The sequence below is a fragment of the Polypterus senegalus genome, chromosome 15 (assembly GCF_016835505.1).
Source record: "Polypterus senegalus isolate Bchr_013 chromosome 15, ASM1683550v1, whole genome shotgun sequence".
NCBI lineage: Eukaryota > Metazoa > Chordata > Cladistia > Polypteriformes > Polypteridae > Polypterus > Polypterus senegalus.
The window spans coordinates 107,046,852-107,066,050 of record NC_053168.1 but is presented as its reverse complement, the minus strand read 5'-3'; the positions used below and the strand labels follow the sequence as shown (position 1 = coordinate 107,066,050).

At 39.2% G+C, this 19,199-nt stretch overlaps 1 protein-coding gene across 1 annotated transcript in view; it reads right to left on the bottom strand.

Moving 5' to 3' along the window:
- Positions 1-19,199, bottom strand: part of itga9 (integrin, alpha 9) — a 336,927-nt gene that overhangs the window by 107,670 nt on the left and 210,058 nt on the right. The gene's annotated exons all lie outside the window — the stretch shown is intronic.

The following is a 19,199-nucleotide window of genomic DNA, read 5'->3' as shown; positions in this document are numbered from 1 at the left end:
GGTATTTTATAATGTCGCTTGTTGAATGTTGAATGCAGAAAACTCACGCTATTAGTACAAGAGATTATGATATGCTAACGCCCACCTGAGAGAGTGATCTCAGAGCACACAGCCTTTATTTCTATGTGGGTGTGGGAATGTGCTGTATCAGCGTGTGCTCCTAACCTCTCTCTCTCTCTCTCTCTATTGTGCCTACGTGACCACATGGTGATACCCAAACTATTCCGAAGCAACATTTGCACTGATTTGTGTTTTTTGTATTTCACTCCCTCATACACTTTGATCGTAAGAGCATCCCTTATCTACGATGGAGCATTTGATCAGAAGAAAATACGAAGCTGGTTTGAAATTAAACGTTGTTGAAGTAGCGAAAGAAATTGGTAACTGCACTGCTGCAACAAAACTCGATGCGTCTGAGAAACTGATGCGAGATTGAAGGAGGCAAGAAGACGTTAAAAAAAAAATGAAATGTCGCATTTTTGTCTGACTTTATGATCGATTTTTCAGGTTTCAAGACCCGACTTATACATGAGTATATACAGTAATTCTATTTTTTTAAATGATTTATCTATGGGCATGTACAACACATAATATTTCTGTAAAAAAGTTATGTCTTGTTTACCATCGCAGCATGTTAAACTGTACGCTCCTTCAGTGAAATATCAACCAGATATTTCTAGTATTCTTTAGGGGGGCACACACCTTCCCAGGTCTGCTGAGGTTAGTGATTCCACTCCAGGATGAAAGGGGGCACTGTCCCTAAGTGTTTCATCTTTTTCACTTGAAGTTCCGCTCCCGTAGCAAGGCCACACCCCAGGTCCCGGAGCAGGTCCCGCCCCTTACCCTCAAATGCCTTAAAAACTGGTGCTTCCCATAATGTGGAACGGAAACCCGACCTAGACAGAATTCTCATGTTGTGCTGAGTGTTCCTTCTTCCTGTGAAAAGGTTGATTTGTGGGTAACTGCAGCCGTCACTTTAGTTGTGCCATTGTGTATTATTTTTGATGGTATTTACTTATTAAGTTTCTCCGATGTTCTCTTTAATTAGTTGTGTTAGTGAATTAAAGGAGTGGATGGATGAGAGAACTACTTGTCTTTAAACACAGATAAAACAGAGATGTTAATTGTTGGAGGGAATGACGCTGATCACAAAAATATTCTGTCATCGTTTAACTCAGTTGGAATCCCCATTAATTTTACTGAATCAGCCTGCAATCTAGGAGTTATCTTTGACACTAGCATGTCATTTAAAGCGTATATTACAAAGCTGTCCAAATCATGTTTCTTCCATCTTAAAAATGTTGGGAAATGAAGGCGCTTTCTAAATAAACAGGATTCTGAGAAATTAATTCATGCATTTATTTCTAGTAGGATTTGGCTACTGCAAGGCAGTGTTAACTGGATGTTCAATCTATTCTTTATACAGCCTCCAGTTAATCCAAAGAATTATTACAAGAACAAGAAAATATGAACACATAACTCCAGTTCTTAAATCCTTACACTGGCTCCCGGTTAAGTTTAGGGCAGATTTTAAAATCTTACTTTTAACATATAAAGCATTAAATGGCCAAGGTCTGGCTTACTTGTCTGAACTTATCATGACTTATAAACCAGAGTGTACATTAAGATCTCAAGATGCCGGTCTGCTTATGATTCCAAGGATTAATAAAATAACAGTGGGAGGTCAAGCTTTTAGTTACAGGGCCCGTAAACTGTGGAATGGTCTGCCAGCTACTATAAGAGATGCCCGTTCTGTCTCAGCTTTTAAATCCCGGCTGAAGATTCACTATTTCAGTTTAGCATATCTTGACTAGAGCTGCTGATTAACTGTACAGACTGCATCTCTATTGTTAGTCATTAGCACTAAAACATGAGTAACATGATAGTTATAATTGGATACTAACCCTCACCTATTCTGTTTCTCTTCTCGGTACTCAAATGTGGCACTTGGTGCCACAGCCTACCTGCCAAGTTGATTTGCCTGCATAAGGTAGTCATCCCGGGTAGAGGATCGCAGGAATCATGAGAAAGAAGGGTCCTTTCATCGAATTAGTGCTGTTTCAGCTGTGGAATGGCCAAATGCCGGTGCTTGATGGATGAGGTCTTCAGGACTCTAAACAAATCCAACTCATATTATGTGATATCATCTACTGTTAAATTCTACTCTGTACTTCTAAAATTTTTATTTTCATACTGTATTGAGGATTTGTTCTGTTCAGTTTGGTTCACTGACAAAAGCGCCATTGACATATGAGCGTCTACAAAACCACAATGGACAAATGAGTGCCGACAAACTTGCTAACTGGTTTTCGACAAATGCGCGCGTCAAAATCGCCACGACAAAATCGTGAGAGGGGCAAAGAGAGTGGGATGCGTACGTGCGCATTATGTACACATTATGTGCTAGGTTATAACTGTTATAACTGCTAATGGCATGCCGTGAACAAATAACTCAGTCGAGGGTTGGCATAACGTGTCGTATACAAAGCGGAATTACCAGCAGTCAGGCAGCCAGCAAGTCTAAATACGCTCAAATATCAAGAAGTCTTGCTGCAATTCTTCCTACATATGCAGGGTGTGATCTTAAGGACTATCTGCGTGGCGTGTCTCATAATATTGACTTCTAAAATAAACATTATTATATATGCTTTAAACTAGTAATTCTCGATTTTGTCGGCGCGATTTTGGCGCTGCGTTTTAGTCGGTGCTATTTTGTTGGCGCTCATATGTCTATCTCGCAAATGTCGGGTCATTGTTCAGTTTATTGTATTGTATTGATCCCCTTCTTTTTGACACCCACTGCACGCCCAACCTACCTGGAAAGGGGTCTCTCTTTGAATTGCCTTTCCCAAGGTTTCTTCCATTTTTTCCCTACAGGGTTTTTTTAGAAGTTTTTTCTTGTCTTCTTAGAGAGTCAAGGTTGGGGGGCTGTCAAGAGGCAGGGCTTGTTAAAGCCCATTGCGGCACTTCTTGTGTGATTTTGGGCAATACAAAAAATAAAATGTATTGCATTGTATTGTAAATGGGGTCTCCAGGTTGGTGCCTCTCCTACTCTGCTGAAGCAGGTCACAAAGGGCAGAAGGAGTGGGGTTATTGACAGTGGATTGGTACGGTGCAGTGATTAGTGCTAACTCCCTCATGTCTGCATATGTTTTTCTCTGGAGAGTCCGGTTTTCCACTGACATCCTATGGATATGCGTGTTTTGTTGATCCATGACTTTAAATTGTGTGAGCGAGTTAGTGAGTGTGGATGACTGTGCAAATGTCTTCCAACGAATTGACACCCCTTTCAGAGATGGTGCCTGCTTTACAACCAGTGCTGTTGGTAAAGATTCCTAATCTCCTGGATCCACTGTGCTTCCATGCCATGCTAGGCATGACACATAAAAGAAGAATCAAAGGAACGAGCAAACATTGGCATACATTTAATTTGTGCCTGCCATTTGGGTTCACTTTTACCACAGTTAACTGTTTATCTCGAATGTTTCATTAAAGTAAACTTGAACTGTGACACCGGGCAATGGACACACAGCTCAGCTAACTTGTGTTGCTTATATTTGCTTTTGTATCCCAGTGGCTCTTTACCCCACACATTTGGAACATGAGGCTACTCTTTCTGTCGAGAGTTTTCCTTGACAATTTGACTACATTTTGTGAAAAAAGATTATTTTTTTGCTGGCTTTCCTTTCTCATGGTTATTTATCCCACAGTACACGACTTCATCAGTAAATATGGCACTGGCAGTGCGACTCTCCGGTTTCAGTTTAATAAACTTGCTTTCATTCCCAAAGTGAAAACAGCTGACAACAACTGAACCGTCAGTGGCTTTTGAACTCTGGAAACCTCATCAAGGCAGCCAAAAGATAGCAGGAATTTCGGAACTGCTTAGACAGATAACTACAATGCCAGCACAACAACAGATATATAATTGAAAGCAGAGGTGAAAATGAACCATGCCACCCCTCAGCTGACCAAAATGTAAATAAACCCACAGACTCATCAATCTCTGCCAGCAGCTTCAGATTATTCAGGGTGTCTCCGTCTCTTTCTAGAGAGTTAATCCCACCTAGAAGAAGACAGTCTCATGCCAATAAAGTAATCTTCTCGTTGTCCATCTCACCTAGTATATAGTAAATACTCAGCCAAAGGTCGGCAGTGAGTTAACCTAATCGAAAATATCCCACCTTCTATCCACTAAATTATTCCCATTTAGTAATCCACCATTCATGGTGGACTGAGCTAATCCTGCCGGGAGCTCCTGTGTCAAATGAGTACAGACGGCACAAATTTAGTTATAAAGTGTGCATAAGCTGATTATTACGCTAATATAAATTATCTCCAATATGTTTCATGACAAATTGATGTTTAGTATCGGAAGAATTTCACCATGGTCCCACACTGGTGTACACGTGGTGTGTAATGTGTTTGGTGGAACGGACTGGAAGTCTCACAGAACAAAAGTATTTATGCGAGCAGAAGAAGACTGTAAAGTTCTTTCGTTTAAGAGTTGGCAGGAGAAGAGTCGATGACATTGGCAGAGTCAGTACACGGAATTCATTATAAATCTTTCTTCATGATATTACGACTGAACCAAAACTGAAATCACAAAACAAAACCAGACTTTCTTTCCCTAATGTGATTTTCTTTTGCCTGCTGTGTAAGTGCAAGTCTCACTTTTGATGAGTCAAATTCTGGACACTTTGCTGGGGACGCTGACTTCTTTCATAGTGCCTGCGGGTCAGCACAGTTGCATAGCACATGACACAGCAGCGTACTGCTTCCCCAGTCACAAAATTCCAGAACCCATTGAAAAACATAAGAACAATAAAAAAAAACAAAAAAAACAACTCAAGAAAAGTGAATACAGTCGACCCCCGTAAAGTCGCTGTTCAGAGTTCATGGCCTCAGTCGTTTGCAGATTTGTCCTTAGAACCTAACTAATTAGAACCTTAGAACCTAACCTAATTGTTCACGGAAACCACAAATATCCTCCGCAAATTTTTAATGGCTTTTTTCGTGGCCATCCTGTACTGTAGAGAGAACACAAAGTAACCATACAGGAAAACGTGGCTTGAGATGGTGAAATACCCCTGTACTCAGAGGCGGGAGGTTTGAAAGTACCCAATCCGAGAGCGTTATTCATTTCTCCTTGCTGCTGATTGGCTGCTGCCATGTGACACATCTCTAGCAGATGCAGCCTAGCATTCCCACATCATAACAGTTTACCGCGTGGAGCTATCTCGAATGTTTCTCTGAGTGTTCTTGTATTTTTCATTTTGCTCTTCTTAAAGCCCTAAGATGCTGCCCAAGCACCTGAAGAAGAGGCACCACCCAAGGAGCTGTAAATCCTCTGCTTTGCTGTGCAGTCATTATCTTCATGGCATACCTTCATCGTAGTGCACAGCTAATTGATCATCATCATCATCATCTTTAATCAGTATCATTCATTATTGGGTAGTACCCATACATTTTACTATATTTTTATTAAGTTAAATTATTACTGTATTTACCCTACATATACCAAAGAAAACAACAGCACGTGCCAAAGAAATTCACTTGCATGAATTACAGTACATATAGGAGTAACATCGGTATTTTACATTCTAGCACTGCGGGAGACATAGCAGTACAGTACTGTACAGTACGCGGGTTTACCTTTACATTCTTTTTTATAGGTAATGTATTAAGCTGAGTTTGAAATGGAATTAAAGTGTTTTGGGGGCATATGTAGGGTTTAAACTATAAAAATAGGCATTTTTTGACCACATCCAAAATTTGTAGTTTTTCACAATTCGCGGGTGTTCTAGGAATGTAATTCCCCTGAAATTTTGAGGGTCGACTGTACTGCATCTGAAAAAACATCAGCAATGAAATACTGAAGTGTCTCTGACCATAATGTCACGGAAATAATGATGAAAGTCAATAACAAATTGGAATAAAAAATAAAACACACGCACAGACAAAAATAAAAAAGGAATCAACAAAACTTTCCTGACATGCATCAGTTCCATCCCCAAACCTAGGGGTTAACAAAGGGGGCTACAAAGAATGTGTCGCTTGGGGACATACAGCAGTGGGGACCCATAAAGAGTTTTACTCATTATTTGTTGACTATAGCTGACCCCCAGTCACGGTGGACTAAAATATACTCCTCTGTCTTCAAGGGGCAACCTCTAACCTGCCACTCATGGCAGACTAAAGGACATCATCACTCTGTCTTCAAGGGGCATTGGTCATGGTGGGCTCAAATACATTGCTGTATGGCCACAAGTACACCTTTGACTGAAGTTAGAATCAGAATTCACTTCCTTGGCCACTAATGTGTACTGGGAATTAGTCTTGATAGTATTGGTGCAACATACTGTACAAGGACAGCACAGAATACAAAAGATAAATGTAAAAAGATAAATAATGAAGGACCATCAAAAAGAAAAACAAAAATTATTGGAGATAAGTTAGAATTTAAAATGTCCAGGTAGTCTAAAGTGCATGTATACATACAGTAAATGCTGAATAGAAGCTCAGACCTGATTATTGAGAATAACTGCCTGTGGAAAGAAACAATTCAGGTGACGTGTTGTTTTAGCTTTCACTACAGAAACACGTTTGACGGAGGGAAGTCTTTGGAACAGGTGATGCCCTGGATGAGTCAGATCAGCAATGATCTTTGAGGCCTGCTTCCTTACCCTGGACTCACATAGGACTTGAATGTGAGGTAAGTCACGGCTTATGATCTTTTCACAGGTTCTGATGGTGCATTGCAGATTGGCCTTAGCCTGAACAGAGGCAGCCCCAAACCACACACTTATACAAGCAGATGAGATCATAACGGACTCGATATGTACAACTCTACGGGGTCAAAAAACAAATCTTGCATACTCACATTAAAAGAGCTTGTCTAAACCAAACCTAATCCCAGCCCCGTTTCCAAGTGCCCATTCCTAACAGTGAGAAGCTGTAAAGAACAATTTCTCTCTCTCACACACATACACATAAAATAGATTATTTCAAATATTTGCTTAAAAACATTGCTATTGTACACTAATTGGGATTCTGTCTCAGTCCAATGAGTTATTAATTCTCAGGAAATTAGTACTTTTTCTCCATTGAGCTACTATCAACTAGTTAACTAGTACATTTAATGATTTACAAATATCCTGCAAGTCATTTGTTAATTCTTGGTCTCGGTCCAAAGAGTTACTACCACCTAACAAATCACTGGGATAGTACAACCTGTAAATTCTGAGTCTCGGAGTTCCTACTGCTTAGTTAATCTTCATTGTTTATCCAGCAAATTACTACTGCACAGTAAATTCCCCGCTTCCCTTTAATCATTAGGTTCTACTCAATAAGCTCTTACTGCCCAGTAAATCAGCGGTCTGCCAGTTGAGTTATTACTCCGTAGTAAATCCTTAGTCCTAGTCCGTAGTAATCCTTACAGTCCAACAAGTTACTGCGGCACAGTAAATCAGCTGCCTTTAGCATGTTGTTAATACGAAGTAAATCCCTAGTCATTGTCTTGTGAGTTACTACTGAACAATACATTTTCTAGTGAGTTAGATGTTACCCTTTAGAGGTCATAGTGCCAGACAACAAAAGTGTGGGTTCAAATTATTCTTTTTTTTTTTTACAAATTTTTTGTTTGGTGCAGTGTGGTGGCTCTGCGGCTAAGGATCTGCACTGATATCTGGAAGGAACAAATCCAGTTACTGCCAGAAGGAAACCAACTTCATTGGGCCCTTGAACAAGGCCCATCATCCATCCATCATCCATCGTCCAACCTGCTATATCCTAACACAGGGTCATGGGGTGCTGCTGGAGCCAATCCCAGCCAACACAAGGCAGGAACCAACCCTGGGCAGGGTGCCAGCCCACCGCAGGGCACACACACACCCACACACTAAGCACACACTAGGGACAATTTAGGATCGGCCAATGAACCTAACCTGCATGTTTTTGGACTGCGGGAGGAAACCAGAGCACCAGGAGGAAACCCACGCGGGCACGTGGAGAACATGTAAACTCCCCACAGGGAGGACCCGAGAACCCAGGTCTCCTTACTGCGAGGCAGCAGCGCTACCACTGCACCACCATGCCGCCCTTGAACAAGGCCCCCTAACCTGAAAATCACTCCAGGGGTGCCATACAATGGCTGATCCCATGTTCTGACTTCCAAAGGACATTCAAAAATACAGTTTCCCCTTAGGGATTAACAAGCTATATCAAATTAAAAAAAAAACTGCGCCCCTGTGTGAGCCAATTAAGTAGCCAGAAGTATAACAATAAATACCTAAGGAACGATTTGAAAGGTTGGCATGATGGTGCAGTGGGTAGTATTGCCTCCTCACAGATCCCGTGTCATGGGTTTGACAATTGGCCATGTGGAGTACAAATGTTCTTCCTGTGTTTTCCCACTTTCCCCAAAGACATTGATTCTCAACCACTGCTGCTGGTGGGTCGTGAGTTGCAGTTGTTGGGTATGGCATTTGGTTGCGAGTGAATTGTAGTGGGTAGCCTAAGTGATCAACATCACAGGGCAATATTTATCCCCGTATTCCTTAAAGATTGTTCCACTCTCCCCAGTTTTACAGACATGCTTGATTCACCAAGGCCCCGCTTGTGGGCCGTGAATATACATAAAGAGGAAAAACTGGGTTGTAGCACCATAAAGGTTCAGAAACATTACCCAAAAATATTCTGGTTAAGTTAACTGGCCATTCAAATTGGTCCCTGTGTGGGGATGTGGTTGTCATCAAAGGCATTATATTAATCCATCCATCCATCCATTATCCAACCCGCTATATCCTAACACAGGGTCACGGGGGTCTGCTGGAGCCAATCCCAGCCCACACATAGGGCGTTAAGGCAGGAACAAATCCTGGGCAGGGCTCCAGTCCACCGCAGGCATTATATTAAACTTTCATCAAATACTACTGTGCACGTTAGTCTTTTACTGGCAAATTGAAAGGAAGTTTCCCAGCATTCCTCCTATAAATATTCTCCCTTTCTCTTCACTGAGGGTCAGTGTCCGTTACACTACGCCACAGATATCTGACCTCTAATTATCTCACACCTAAATCCAGGTTGAAAATGTTCCCTTCAAAATGAACATTCCAGCAGTTACGTGACAATAAACTGGCAAAGCTAAACCTGAGAATATGCTACCACTCCTGGAAATTTTAGCAGCACGGTCAGCATTCCATTTTCTTGCCTTTTCTGCTCATTAATGATCATTAAAGGCGGCCTGCTCACAAAAAAAAAAGGAAAAAGAAATTCTGGGCTTCCGCTTTCTGGGACAAGATGAGAAAATGGAAATCAGACATGTCAAGAAAAAAAAAAAAGAGATGCCCACACCCATTAAAGAAAATAAGCTTTTTTTAAAGCCGCAATGTTTTGCAGAAGGCTGCTACTTGCGTCATGTGGAGCGCAGGCAGCAAAGTACAGCATGTCTTACAAGTCCTCTAGGAAAAGCAAGCTCATGAAAAAAAGAAAAAAGCAGAAGAGCAAAGCGGCACGTTTAAATGCATAGAATCAGCACAACTCTCCATTTGTACTGTCTTTAAGAGTTGTGTAGGATGCAATATGCAAGTCTGATGTTTTACCTACTAGATAAAAGACGCAATGCTTTAGGACACAAGTGCTTGTAAAAGTATTCACTCCTATTGTTATAAAATGTTAAATCACAGTGGATTTAATTTGATATTTTGACATTGATCAACAGAAAAAGACCTTAGAGATCCTTGCAAAGTGATCTAAATTAACTGCAAATGTAAAACACAAAAATAATTGATCACGCAAGTATTTCCTCCCCTTCAAGTCAGTAATTTGGACTGTGTGCACATCTTTGAACATCTTGCCGATTCCATTTTTCCCCCATTCGTCTTTGCAAAACTGCACAAGATCTGTCAGGATGAATGGAGATTAAGAGCGAACAGCGTTTTTCCAATCCGGCCACAAATTCTTAATTTGAAATCTGGACTCTGACTCGGTCACCCCCGGACATTAACATTGACGTTTTGAAGCTATTCTTGTGTAGCATTGGTTTTATGTTTGAGATTGTTGTCTTTCTGGAAAACAAATCTTCTCTCAAGTTGCAGGTTCCTGGCAGAGTTAATGAGGTTTACCTCCTTCTCTATTTTGCTGCATTCATTTTACCCTCTCAAGTCTTCCAGGGCCTGCTGCAGAGAGACATCCCCACAGCCTGATGCTGACACCACCAAGCTTCATGGTGGAGATGATGTGTTTCTGGTACTATGAAATGTTCAAATATGGTGTTTAGTCTGAAGGTCAAAAAGCAGACCATAGAACCTTCTTTTGGCTGACTACAGTTTCTCATGTGCCTTCTGGTAAACTTTAGACAAAAAGTCATGTGCATTTTTTAACAGTGGATTTCCCTTTACTACTCTCACATAAAGCTGTGACTGGTGAAGCAAGAATTGTTGTCTACACAGTGTCTCCAATGTGACCAGCTGTAGCTTGTAACTCAGCGTTATCACAGGTCTCTCTTTGTGGCCTCCCTCACTAGTCGCCTTCTTGCACAGTCACTCACCTTTGGTGGACGGCCTGCTCTAGGCAGATGTATAGCTGTACCAGGCGTTTTCTTTCTTTTCTTTTTTTATTCCTTTCTTTTTTTTTATTAATTTTATTGTAATCATTCCAAACAAATCAATCACTTTTTACAAAAAGTAGGATTGAGAACAAGTCGACCCCACCCCTGAGAGAGAGAACATGGCCAATTGGGTAAAACGTAAGGCTTGTAAACATACCTAATTTGATGAGTTTAATAGGCCAATAGAGATGAATAAGGAAGAAAAAGAAATGCGGAAAAAATTGCTTCCTTGGTGCTTTAAGAGCTTATTCTAAAATATTATTGATTAGATCCTGCCATGTTTTGAAAAAAATCTGTACAGATCCTCTAACTGAGTATCTGATTGTTTCCAATTTCAAATAGTATAAAACATCAGATTCTCACTGACTTAAAAGAGGAGAGTTAGGATTCTTCCAGTTTAGTAAAATCAGTCTGCGTTCCAAAAGTGTAGTGAATGCAATCACAGTTTGTTTGTCCTTATCCACTTTAAACCCATCTGGAAGAACACCTAACACGGCTGTTAATGGGTTAGCAGGGATTGTGACACCAAGGCTGTCTGAAAGGTAATTAAAAAGTTTGGTCCAGAATGATGTTAATTTGGTGCAGGCCCAAAACATGTGACCCAGTGAGGCTGGGACTTGATTGTAGCGTTCGCAGGTTGGATCTTGCCCTGGAAACATTTTGGAGAGTTTTAGACGTGACAGATTTGCTCGATATATAATTTTGACTTGAATAATTGTATGCTTTGTGCATATGGAGCTCGAGTGAATTCTCTTCATTGCTACTTTCCACTCCTTTTCTGATATATTAAGTGAGAGATCTTTTTTCCATTGTTCTCTTGGATCTTTGAAAGGGAGGGACTGTAAAATAATTTTATATATTGCAGAGATGGTGTCTGAGTCCTTGAAATTGAGCAATATTTTTTCCAGCATGGGCGAGGGTGCAAGATGAAGAAAATTGGGCAGGTTCTGTTTAACAAAGTTCCTAATTTGAAGATAGTGAAAGAAATGTGTAGCTAGAATTTTAAATTTGGAATGTAATTGTTCATAGGATGCAAAGACGTTGTCTATATTAAGATCTCTAAGCAAGTTAATCCCAATTTTTTTCCAGATATTAAAAACTGCATATGTTTGCGAAGGTTGAAGAGGTGGTTCTCTTGCAGAGGTGCCACAGATAAAAGCTTCTCCATCTTAAAATGCTTTCTACATTGGTTCCATAGTCTGAGTGAGTGAAGCACAATTGGGTTATCAGTATATTGCAGATAACTTGCATTTATTGGGGCACAGAGCAGGGAATATAAAGAAGTACTTCAGGATTTTACTTCTATTGCGGACCAGGGGCCTCATGTATAATCTGTGCGTATGCACAGAAATGTTGTGTAAGAATGTTTCCACGTTCAAATCGTGATGCATAAAACCTAAACTTGGCGTAAAGCCACGCACATTTCCATGGTACCTCATACCCTGTCATACGCAAGTTCTCCGCTCGGTTTTGCAGACTGGCGGCACCCAGCATCAAAGCAGTGCTACTGTTCTTGTGTGGTTATTCTTTCTTTTCCTGACGCAGCTTTATAAATACACTGAAATTAACCGCATATTGTTTATTAGTGTAATGCATCTGATTGTAAATAACCTGTAACAATATAATGGTCCAGGGAATAGCCATAGTATTCCAAATACCATTAGCATTGTTACTATAACTGCAACACTTGGAGTATTTTTATCACTGTATCTGAATGGGGAATCACAGCAGCAGCTGATCGGAAAGAGAATTATCGGTATACAGCATCAAGCCCACGCTGCCAAAGCCACAGCAAAACATTTCAAAGCCTTTCCTGTACGGACCTCGCGGTTCAGAAACAGTTTCATCCCAGGAGACGAAAAAAAACTTTAAACAGTCAATCAGTCCATCAAGTGCTCCTTGTAGAACTGTTTGTACTTATAAGTACAATTACCCCACTGTAAACTTGCACTATAGTTATAATATTGCACAACCTGCGCCACTTTATAAAGCGCGCATTTACATATGATGACGATATAATTTTTAAGATGAAATGCAGCAAAATATGTTGATTATATTATATAGATAAAACTTTAACTTCATTTAAATAATCTGTATTGTTAATAATTAAACATGTGAGGTCACGGTGCCGCAGCGCTAGCAAGTTCATGTATTGCTCCTGCCTTGCGCTGTATATTTACTGAGGCTGGCGCGACACTGGAAGGATAGATGGATAGAATAATTAAACACGTACTATGAACATATTTCAATGTTCCTTAAAAGTTTTGAAGAATTGTCGTTGTAAGCTTACAGATGGCTTAACGTCAATTACAGAGCTGATTGTGTGGCAATTGGGTATTTGGAGAAAGAAAAGTAAGGACAGGAATTGGGGTAGTACATTTGGAAGAGACAGTACTGCTACAATAAATTATTTCATTGAAGGTCGTGCATGGCGCAGCAGCATTTTGCGTGAGACATGAACAATCACTGCGCCATTGTGTTCCTATGTTTAATAACATGCTTTCATTCCAATCATCATGAAAATGATATCACATATACATCTCAGTATTTTAATTATTAAGAGGGCTGTAATATCACTAATGTAATGGATTCTGTGTCCTGTCGGAGAAAGAGAAAGAACGGAAGCACGTAGTGATTCACACAAATAGAGCACATAGAAGATCAAATACAAAACAAACCATTTAACATGCTACTTTAGTTACAATGGGATTTGAGAAACTAGTAAATTAAATGATTTTAAGAAAAAGTTTATGATGTTCTACTTTAGTGAAAAAATAAACTATATGATTAAAGTGGAAATTTCGAGGTTAAAGTTGACATTTCGTGCTCTTTTCCCACTGTGTGCCTAATAAGCTTTCATATGACACTCAGACGGTGGGCTACAACTCGCCTTTTCACGGCGACTTTGATATGTGACTTCTTTTTTATTTTGGCACTGTGCGACTTTGTGAACTTGAGCTTTCGAGTTTCTCCGACATGCTATGTCACTCGATCAACTTCCTTTTGTTGATTATACTACTGTTTAAATCAACAAATAGTATGTTTTTCCTTTGCCTCCACTTGGTATTTGCTGAAATTCTTATATTTTCCCTGTGCTTTTCCCATTGTCTTTTCACACAACGTTGAACTTAAGGGCTATTTATATTGATTTGCATATTCAAAGAGGCGTAATTCTGGGAGGAGTTGGGGCAGGAAAGCAGGCGCGTGCACGAGCGTTTCTTTTCACGCTGGCCGGGATTTATGTAGAGGAAGAACGTGGAAGTTGGCGAACGCACAGATTCCTGCATCTGGATTTTTCTGTGCATAAGCACATTTCGGCTTTTGTGCTTACGTCATGTTATAGTGCGAATTCTACACACGGTGTTATGCATGAGGCCCCAGGTCTGTGTATGTTCATCTATTTGTGTTCAGGTTTTTATAGCTTGTATGTTTGCTGCCCAGTAATAAAACTTAAAGTTGGGTACAGCCATGCCACCTTCTGCCTTTGGTCTTTGTAGGGTCACTCTTTGGATACGTGGATGTTTTGAGTTCCAAATAAATAAGGTTATTGTTGAATCTAATTGCTTAAAAAATGATTTATTGATGTATATTGGAATGTTTTGAAATAAAAAAGAAGCTTAGGAAGAATATTCATCTTAACAGCATTAATTCTTCCAGCTAGAGTGAGATGAAGGGTTGACCATCTATGCAAGTCTTGCTTAATTTTTTTCCATGCAGACGGCAAAATTTTGTTGATAAAGAGCTTTATGTTTACTTGTGATGCTTACCCCTAGGTATTTAAACTGTTCTGTAATGATAAAAGGTAGTGTGTCTAATCTAATATTATATGCTTGAGAATTCACTGGAAAGAGTACACTTTTATTCAGATTAATTCTGAGACCAGAGATCTTTTGAAATTCTGTGAGTGCTGTTAAGACTGCAGACACAGAATTTTCAGGGTCTGATATATACAGTACCATATCATTTGCATATAGAGAAATTTTCTGTTCCAGTCCTTTTCTGATAATCCCCTTTAACTGACCAACATTTCGACAGTGAACCGCCAGTGGTTCAATGGCGATTACAAATAGCAGTGGTGACAAGGAGCATCCTTGTCTGGCACCATGTTCTAGTTTAAAGTAGTCTGAACAAATATTGTTGATACAAACTGAAGCTTCTGGATTGTTATACAGTAGTTTGATCCATGCACAAATGTTTGGGCCAAACCTAAATTTCTCTAATGTAGTGAAAAGGTATTTCCATTCCATCATGTCAAATGCTTTTCTGTATCCAATGATAATAATATTTCTGGGGTGTTTGACTTTGTTGGTGAGTATATTACATTAAACAGGCGTCGAAGATTGGAAGATAAGTGTTGACCCTTTATAAATCCAGTTTGATCTTGTGAAATTACCGAAGGGAGCACTTTCTCCATCCTTCTAGCTATGATTTTTAGAGTTTCTTAACGTCATTATTCAGAAGTGAAATTGGTCTGTATGATGCACATTGTAATAAGTCCTTATTTTGTTTAGGAAAGATGGTGATTAATGCTTGATTGTCTCTAGCTTCTGTAAATGTTGCTAATAGGAGGGGAGCTAGCTGAGCGGAGAATTTCTTATAAAATTCTGCAGGGTAGCCATCAGGGCCTGCTGCTTTCCCGCATTGAAGTGACTTTATAGCATCTAGTAATTCTGATAGCGCCAGAGGTTTATCCAGTTCCTCCGCACTAAGAGTATCTATTTGTGGTATCTGTAATGTATCCAGAAATGTATTAGATTATGTGCTGTCTTCTTTAAACTCAGTAGAATATAAGGATTTATAGTAGTCTCTAAATGTGTGCATTATATTTTTATGGTCAATGATTTTGTCTCCATTTGTGTTGGTGATTACTAGGATTGTGTTGCAAACTTCTTGCTTGTGGATTTGTTGAGCTAAAAGCTTATTAGCTTTCTCTCCGTGTTCATTGTAATGATGTCTTGATTTATAAATTAGTTGTTCAGTTTCTTTAGTTGTCAAGAGGTTGAGTTCTGAATTCAGAGCCTGCCTTTTCCTATGTAGAGCCTCACTTGGAAGCCTGGCATGTTCTCCATCTATTCTAGTAATTTTGCTTTTTAGCTCTGATACTTTCTTGGTTTCTAATTTATTTCTGTGGGAAAGATCTGAAATAATCTGTCCTCTTAAGAAGGCCTTAAGAGTTTCCCAGAGTATTCCTGCAGAAATCTCTGAGGATGTATTTGTCTCTAGGAAGAAACTGATTTGTTTGGATATAAATTCTGTACAATTCTCGTCTGCTAATAGAATCGGGTTGAGATGCCATCTGCGAGGTGAGTGTGTGGGGCATAGTGACTTTAGCTTCAAGATCAGAGGTGCATGGTCGGAAATAACAATAGCATCGTACTTGCAGGATTTAATCGTAGACAAGAAATTATTATATATAAAGAAATAATCAATTCTTGATTAGCAATGATGTACTGGTGAGTAGACCTCCAGGGGTCTGATAAGTTGTGGTCAGTTATAAACTTTGTAATTATCTTTGCAGTGTTAAAATAAGACTTTTCTAATAATTTTCTAATAATCTATTGATTATTTTAACTGGACGTCATTGTGTAGGTTAGACCACCACACTGACTCACCACAAGTTGGAGGATGTATTTAAACTACAATCAGCTGAAACTCCAGACAGTTGACCTCTACTGAGCTAATAATGTGGCTTCTAAAACCAATTGGTGGGACCAGTGATGATTTAGGAGCATCAGATTAATGGATGTGAATACTTAGTTGTGCATTACATTTGTAATTAATTTAGCTCACTTTGTGGAGATCGCTTTTTACTTAGACATTCAAGAGTCATTCTCTGTTAATTATTGTCAAAAAGATAAATTAAATCCATTGTGATTAAATATTATATAACAAAAAATGTGAAAACTTCCAAAGGAGTAAATATGTTTTAAAGGCATTGTACATACAGGACCATTTCTTTTTAGGTATCTTTAAATGCTTACTTTTTTCATTCACTTTTTCTTTGGTGTCTGCTTTCTTAAACGGACCTAGCCACCCCCCAGTAAGGTATTGCTATATATTGCCTTTGATTCTTGTATGTCTAAGCATTATCCTCTGATGAAGACCCCTGGTAGGGGTTGAAAGCTCAGGAATAAAAACTACTTTATGATATGTGATTCATTTTCTCCCTTTGTGGATCTCCAACTGCTATATATATATATATATATATATATATATATATATATATATATACTACATATATATATATATATATATATATATATACTACACACATGCAAAATGGAGGCAGCAGGGGGGTCTAGCTAATGCTGAAATACAGGTATAGGGGTTAATCAGGTGAACTACTGCCTTTTCTCTCATACTTACGGGAGCACTGAGGTCTACTCATTTTCCTCTTATGGCTTCAGACCACACCCTTTAATGACTTCATTTCTGCTTTTCTATCAGATGATCAGCCACTTCCTTTCCCTCAGCTATAAAAGCATACCACCTTTACTCTGCAGTCAGTCCCCTTTGGTGACTCAGTCTCGATAGAAAACTTGGCAGAGTATCATACAGCTCTTTACCTTACCAAATCCTTACAATATATGGGGTGGATCCCTAAACCTTTTCTCTTTGTGTTTGTTTTCATTACTATATATATCTACTCGCTCTATATATAATCCTAAACCTAAAAGTGATGTTTTTAATGTCACGTTTCTGTCATGCTTTAAATCAGGCTTATTTTAAAACCTACATAATGTATATATGTCTGTTATCATTCTTTTCAGAATTTATCAGACTTTAATGTGATGTTGTTAGATTTTCAGATTCTTACTCCATTTTTAAATTATAAACTAAAAAATATCAAGAAATCACGTCTCGCGAGATAGGACTTTGTGCCAAAAGATTTTACCACGCCCAGGGCCAGAAATAAAACACAAGCAGTAGGACAGCTGCTGTACAGGCTTTTAAATGTCCAAAGTGCCGTAGAAGATGCAGATAATGCAGCACAGCAGCAGCAGCAATCCAGCAGCTGATCGAGCAAAGAGGAGTTTAAAAAAAACTGTTTCCCATCATATCACCATTTAAGAGTGGGTTTTGGAGAAGCGACCGCATCTTCTTGTGGTGCGTTCAGCCCCCCTCTTCACAACGCAAGCGGCAAAGATGCAAAGTGGCTGGCGAGAAAAGCGAGAAGGGGGGATCCCCCTAGTACACTGTATATATATATTTTTTTTATTTCAAAAGAAAAAATGAATTCTTATCCATCCTTCAAATTTCTTCTTCACTACGTAAAAAATATACCATAACCAATTTGTAATTTCCAGATGGTTGTAAAAAACATAAAAACTTTAAAATAACAGCTTGCCTAATTAAGGTAGGAGTCCAATGAATAGAAGAAATGGGGCCCTCATGGGGCTCACATGGCTGAATGTTGAGGAGGACTACTGGTGCAGATAACAAATGGGACAATTACATTTCAGACAACATTGACAAAAAGGTCTATATTTGAAAAACACATAAATATCAGCTTTCTTACCTTAAGTCATTATTCAAATATAAACGGCTAACATCAGGTACTTTATCTAGTTGTGCAGTATGGCCTTATAGTGCTCTAAGGGGTTTACCACAGCAGTCATCAATAGATCTAGTTTCTGAAACAACTTGACCTAAAGAAATGTTTGAGGGTATGTATGCATGTGACAGTGGAACCTATCCTGGCTTCATAAAGCACAAAACAGTCTGGGTTAGGGTACCAGTCTACTTCAGACCACACTCAAAAACCAACTCTTACTCAAACCTGGTCATTTTTTTTTTCATCAACCCCACATGCATGAAAGCCCTATACACAAAGTGACTAGGCCAAGATTCAAACCAAGGACTTGATACTATGAGGCTGCAAAGCAAATTTCTGCATGAATGTGCCAGCATTGCAACAATCAACCAACATAACATTCTCAAAAATGGTTAATCTAATTCAGGTCGGTGTGGACTGAAGACTTTCCTGGTACCAAATGGCACGAGGCACCAGTCCATCACTGGGTTCGATCACACTCACACCCACATTGAGGCCAATTAAACTAACCTGAACATCTCTGGAAACATGGGAGGAAAACTAGAATATCTACAGGAAAATCCACAGAGACACAGGGAGAATATACAAACTCCAAACATATAATGATGGCATGGAAATTGAACTCACAATGCTAGATCCGTGAAATATTAATTTCTCACAATCAACTATTTAAGGATTTAATGATTGCCCTTCACAGGTGTTGCAGAATTATTGAAAGTTGTTTGTATAGCTTCTTCTGCTTCTCCTTCTCCTTCTTCTTCTTTCGTAGATTTTCTCATTTTTATATGGGGTTGCTATCTTTTCTGCCTAGACTTCTCCAATAGAGGTTTTGGCATGATTTCATCAATATTTATGGGGTCTTTCACAACATTTTTATAATGTTTATTGCAAAATTATTTATTTAATAACAAGTTTTATTTATCTAGTGCTATTCACAAATCAGAGCCACTACTTCAGAAAAATAGCAATAACTTCAGTATTTCGACATATGTTGCAGTTTCCCAATATGTATGTGCCTTTGTGCTTATAATTAAA